This window comes from Equus przewalskii, chromosome 2 (genome assembly GCF_037783145.1).
Source record: "Equus przewalskii isolate Varuska chromosome 2, EquPr2, whole genome shotgun sequence".
Classification (NCBI taxonomy): Eukaryota; Metazoa; Chordata; class Mammalia; order Perissodactyla; family Equidae; genus Equus; species Equus przewalskii.
Genome location: NC_091832.1, coordinates 79,272,208 through 79,278,207, shown reverse-complemented (window position 1 = coordinate 79,278,207; position 6,000 = coordinate 79,272,208). Strand labels below are relative to the sequence as shown.

Sequence of the window (6,000 nt, the reverse complement as noted above, 5' to 3'; positions counted from 1 at the left end):
AAATGAAATCCCTCGGACTTGAGGTCACCTATTTATCTGGGCCTTTGGAAGGCTTTCAAATTAAAGAATAATGAGCAACATTACATAGAGAGAACCTTTGCTGTTGTAGAATATGTTCAATAACACAGAATGAGTAGTGGAGTAGTCATTTTACTTATTTCATGTTCTATGGAGCCGGAAGCAGGTAGAGTGTCTAATAAGTAGATATAGTTAGTATATTCTGTGAAACAAAACTCCTATTTGTGCTGAGTTTCCTGAAGGGCTTGGAGGAATCTGCTGGAGTGCACAGTGAATGGGTTTGACGTAGTACATGTCATTGTAGATGTGTTTGATTACACAGGGCTTACTCGAGCTAGTCACCAGAATAGAAGGAATTTAGAAGTCTGCTTTAAGACCCTGTTGGAAGACACGAGCCCTCTCCGATAAGTAATGTAATAGCGCCACCTCCTGGTGAAGTTATTTCACTACTAGACAACAGCAGGCACAGCTGCGGACACTTAACCTCTCCACTCAAAATGCCTCTTAGATTCTTATGGGTAAAACATCCTCCTATCCATTCCTCTTATATGTAGCTAATTTATTGTCTGAATGTTAGATTTCTCTGCTTTTGTGCTGATGAAGGGATGGTAATGTAGGAATCAATTATCAGCCAGTATTGACCACTGGCATTCAAAGTGGGTCCTCAGGTCAGAACCCGGAACTCAGAATTTGAGTGTGCAACACGCCTAGGAGAGACTAGGGCATCAGACTGGGCCTGGTGGAGCTGTGGATTCTGGGTGTGTTTGGCTGTACTTCTTACTGGGTCTTAGGATGTTACATAAATAAGCCAAAGATAGCCTCAGTATTTTAGTCCCTAGGTTGTTGCTTTGTTCACAATAGGCTGGGACCCATGAACTCAAAAGCCTGTGGGCACCAAAGCTAAATTCTCATACTTAAAACATATTCAATTGTTTTAAACACAGCCTAAAATAAGCAGATTTTTAGCAATTTAGAACCAGCCGCATTTGCACACTGCATTCAACATCGGCTAGCCATAGATAAGATAAACTTTGTAGCTATTAAAGACCCCACCCTGCGGCTGTCCTTTGGAGCTCACTGACCCACAGCTGCCCAGAGGGGCTGCTGAGCCACCTCACTCGGACATGTGTCTCCTCTCCCATCCCCTTCTCCGCCAGAAGTTCCCTTGTCCTCCTACCCTTCTGGGTGGTGGCTCCCTGCTGCCACAGCCTCTGGATGGACCCATGCTGTGTGGGACTGACTCCCCTCCCCACCTGTTGCTTGCAAACCTGTCAAAGTGTTGCCCAAATAAAGCTTGTTGTATGCTACTCCCATCTCATAGTCATCTCTCTTTCCTTGATCAGCCCCAGAATCCCTTGAACTCACTACATGGGGCAAGATAAGCCTTGCCTCTGCAGAGAGAAGCAGATGAACTTCATAAACTGAGATGACGCAAGCTGTTCATATAGCCATGTCTTCCATAACTCTGTGCCTCCTCTTTGATTGTTCTTGTTCCCCTTCAGAAAACAACACTGTTTCCCAGATAGGGGCAAAGGGCTTGGTGGTACTAGTGTCCCTGGTGTCCCTTACCAAAGTACCCTGGAGGTCTGGCCACAAAAGGGATGAAAGCTCCCAGTGTGTAGCTGCTTTGACATGCTATTCCCTCCTCAGGGAGGAGTTATCCCATCTGTAGGCAAAATTGGTGGACCTTGTCTGGCTCTGAATTTGGTCAAGGGCCCCTTACCTTCTTGGCATCCCTAGTGAACTGCAGGAATGGTGGAGCTACCTGGAGAGACAGTCCAGCCCAGCACGAAGCCTAAGAAAGGGCACTGAGGACTGAGTCTGAAGCCCATGGGCTCAGTATTTGAAGGTTATGAAAGCTCCACACGCTTTCCAGGAAACTCCTCCTCCCTCTGTACCATTGAATGTACGAAAATAGCGTCTCCCTTCCCACGATTGCTAAAGGATCAGACTGACTGTTCCAGTCTTGCCTGCACCCCCAGTTACTAGTTGCATGATCCTGGACAGTTATTCAGCCTCTCTGTGCCTAAGTTTCCTTGTCTGTAAAATGGAGACAATAACAGTGTCCACCTTGTAGGTTTGTTGTGAGGATTAAATGGGATCGTAGTTAATTTTTTTCTAACGAAGGCAGTAGAACATGAGAGCTGAGAGTCTGGACACTAGACCCAGAGTGCCTGGGTTCAGATCCCAGCTTTCTAACTTACTTCTAGCTGTGCGGCCTTGGGATAGGCACTTACTTGGGAAAGATCCCGGTTTCCTCAACTGTAAAATGGGGATAATGATATTATCCACCTCATAGGATTGTTTTATTTAATGTATTAACAAATGTAAAAAATTTCAAGCATCTTATAACCGCTTATTTTTACTAGTTTTATAAATAAAGCTCTTGAGAACGGTTTCTGGTCAATAGTAAGAACTCAGTAAATGTTAACTATTTTATTATTAGTCACATACTTGCTCAGATAATCCATAAACTTGATTAACCATCCTATAAAAGTGGAAGGCTTGGTTTCTGTTTTCTTCCTTTTATTCTAAAATTTTTTCTTCTAACAAACTCTTGCCTTGCTAAATTCAGTCTAGGAAAAGAGTCAGTGCCCTCTGGGACTTGAAAGAAAGACAAGCGCGTAAATGGAAACAAAAATGACTCAAATACTAAGTGTAAAAAAAGGAGACTAGCTCTCCTTTCTTTGTCAACTAATAATTCACGAGACTGTAAACTGCCCGCGCGTTCTTCCGCATCCGTCTCAGTACCTAGGAGAGAATATTTGCAGTGACCCTCAGATTCCCCAGCACACCTTGCTCGGATGGTATTTATTACTACAGGAAAACCAGTTTCTTCACGGACCTGGCTGGAGAAACAGAGCTGGCCTAGGATACAACTCTGGAGCTCCTTGGAGGAGAATTTGCGGGCTCCCATACTCTTTATCTTGCTGATTTTTCCTTCTTAAACTCAGAATTTGGAAGGGAACAGGGAGTGCGGGGAGGTCTCTTTAAATCTTTGTCGCAAACTCCAAAATCAGAGGAAAGAAGCCGAGCCGGCAGCCCTAAACCACGTCTCCTGGTCATGTTTGTTGAAATCAGAGGAACACAGGGCGGCGGGGACTGGGGACCTCAGACCCGGGCTCGGCGCGCAGGTGGGGTCTGGCCAGCAGGAGGCGCGCGGGGCACCAACCGCGCGCAGAGGCGCCGAGGCGCGCGCGGCTCCTGGGCTCTCCGCCTCCCGCGCGCTGCACCTGCTGCAGGGGACTCTCCGGCTCCCGCCGGCGGCCGCCTCGGCGCAGGGCCCCGGACAGGGGCCCCAGAGCCGGGGACGGCGGGGATGGCCGTCCGGCGTTGGAGGGCTGCGCCTCCGCCTTCTGGGGAGACAGGGCGGTATCAGGTAAGCCAGCAGCTGCCTGCGCCCCGCCCTCACCCCCACGGAGCCCCGCACCTCGTCCACCCCGCGCCCCTTTCTGCCCGGGGTCCCGGGAAGGGAGGCACGAGAAGTTAGCTGCAGCTCTGGAGGGAGACACCAGGTATGGGGCTGGAGTCCGAGCGATGGCACTTGGATTCTGGAAAGTTTAGAGCCCACAGCTGAGCTCTTCTCCGCCACGCGTCCCAGCTTGGCACCGACATTTCCCCTCACCAGAGGGCGAGTTGGCCGTGTGCCGGCCCTCGCTCAACCTCTCCCACGAGAAGTGCCTGCCTTCTTCCCTTTCCCTGCCCCGTGGCAGTCAGTCCCTCCTTCCCCGTCCGGTGCTGAGTAACTTTATTGTTCTGAGCCTTGTGCATCTCCTTTTCATCCATCCTCAGCTCTTCTTCCTTTTGGAGATCTTCACTTTCTATTCTACAAAATCGTTCAGCAGACGTTGGCAACAGAGTGAATTTCTTAAAGGATTGAGCCTCTTTGGTTGTGGGTGATTGTGGGTTTGAAGGGACGAGTAGGGTCTGTTAAAAGTGTAGCTTTTATATCTGAATGGTTTGGGGCTTTCTTATGCCTTTGGCCCAAAATTTGTTTGATTTAGTAAAATCTAAAGGAAAAATATATCCTCCCTCTCCCCCTTTTTGGGCACTTTGATAAAGAAACCAAGTGAAGGAAAGGGGATCATCATAATTTAAGCCCTGACTCTTAGTAATAGTAGTAATGTGTGGTAATCAGGCCCGGGGGTATTTATCTGTTTACATGGAAATCATTTAGTGAAATACAGTGAACAGATTTTGAGGCGATGTAAACATTTCTTTGTATTGAAGTGTATTTTGACACCTGGCTGGGCTGCCCTGGTTGCAGTGTGTGCCTATTTCATTTGATTTGAGGGCTAGTGTCTCTGTCATGAAACACGAAACCGTTGTCTACTGTCATTGTGCCCCGAAATTCTGCTACTGATGTTTATTCCTTTTTGTATACAGTCCTAATGTTCTTTTAGAGTCTCCCTGATAAATCACAGTTACCATGGGAAGGATGACATCACAGTATGTTATTGAAGAAGAGCCTGGTCTGGGATTCAAGAAACGTGGCTAACTTCTGAAGGCCTGTATTCAGTGTTTGGTTCTAGGCCCTGTTCTGCAGCTAATTGGCTATGTGACCTTGGTTCAATTTATTTAATCGCTAAGAACCTTGATTTTTCTCCTTTCAGTGAAGCTGGGACTAATAACCTCCATCTGTTGGCCAATGACTTCTAAAGTCAGTGGTCAATCTTGGTCCTCATCTTTAGCTATCTTTTACTATGATTTATCATAGTGTTGGACCAAACTGACTACTCTCTCCTTAAAATGCTTTCTTCTTGAAGTCTTTTGAAGTTTTCCTCCTTCCTCCTTGCTTGCTCCTTCTCAGTATCCTTGACTGATTCCCCCTCATCTCTAAACACTAAAGTTTGGAGTGTCCCAGGCCTCTTCTCTGACTCACTCTTTGGGTGCTTTCATTTATGATATTCAATATCAGTGCCTTGATATTGACTCCTGCAGTTATGCCTCCAATGTGGAATTGTCCTCCTCTAAAATCTACATTCAGGTATCCAGCTGCCTTCTGGACATCTGTGAAGGCATCTCAGAAGTAACATGTTTAAAACTGATGTCTGATCTTCACCCCCAAATCTGCTTCTCCCCATCTTGCCCGTCTCAGTAAATGGCAACCCTATCTTTCCACGCTCAGGCCAAAACCCTTGTGGTCAAACTTGTCTTGTCTTCCACCATCACCCTCGTCTAAAGCACGGTCTCTTTAATTGGACTATAGGAATAGCCTCCTACCTAGTCTTCGTGGCTTTTCCTTTGCCCTTCTGTAGTTTATTCTGCTCGCAGCTGCAAGAGTAATCATGCAAATCAGTCGTGTCCTGCATTGAATGAAAACTGTCCAGTGGTTTATCTCATTCAGAGTAAAATCTGAAGTCCTTACAGTGACCTAAAATTTATGAGATTTAATCTCAGCTTCCTTTCTGGCCTCATCTCTTTCTTGTCCCGCCTTGCTCACTAGCACTGCTGGCACATTGACCATTGGAGCTAACACTCCAATATGCCAAACACATCCTTGTCTTGGGGACTCTGCACTTACTAGTCCCTCCATCTGGAACACTCTTTCCCTGGACAACCCATGGCTGGCTCCTTCACTTCCTTCAGGTTTCTGCTCATTCAAATATTATCAAGATGCATGCCTTGACCACTCCATATCCAAAGCTACAATTCTACCCCATCTATCTTGGTACCTCCTAACTCCTTATCTTGCTTTATATTTTCCCACAGCACTTGCCAGCTGACAATACTTGTTAGGCTTTTTTTCCCCTTCCCACCCCCTCCCAAGAATGTAAACTCCAAAGAGGGCAGAGATGTTGAGTTTTGATTGCTGCTGTGACTCCAGTGCCTAGAAGAGTGCTTGCCATGTGTCTTAGTCCCTTTGGGCTGCTACCCCAAAATCCAAGAGACTGTCTGTCATACAAACAACAGAAATTTATTTCTCACAGTTCTGAAGGCTGGAAGTCTGAGATCCGGGTGCTGGCATGATCAGATGAGGAC

At 46.8% G+C, this 6,000-nt stretch overlaps 1 long non-coding RNA gene across 1 annotated transcript in view; it reads left to right on the top strand.

Moving 5' to 3' along the window:
* The first annotated feature begins 3,197 nt into the window (after positions 1 to 3,197).
* Positions 3,198 to 6,000, top strand: part of LOC103553819 (uncharacterized) — a 94,128-nt gene continuing 91,325 nt past the window's right edge. Inside the window, exon 1 of the long non-coding RNA XR_545555.2 lies at positions 3,198 to 3,397. This is a non-coding gene — a long non-coding RNA (uncharacterized lncRNA). The remainder of the gene's footprint in view (positions 3,398 to 6,000) is intronic.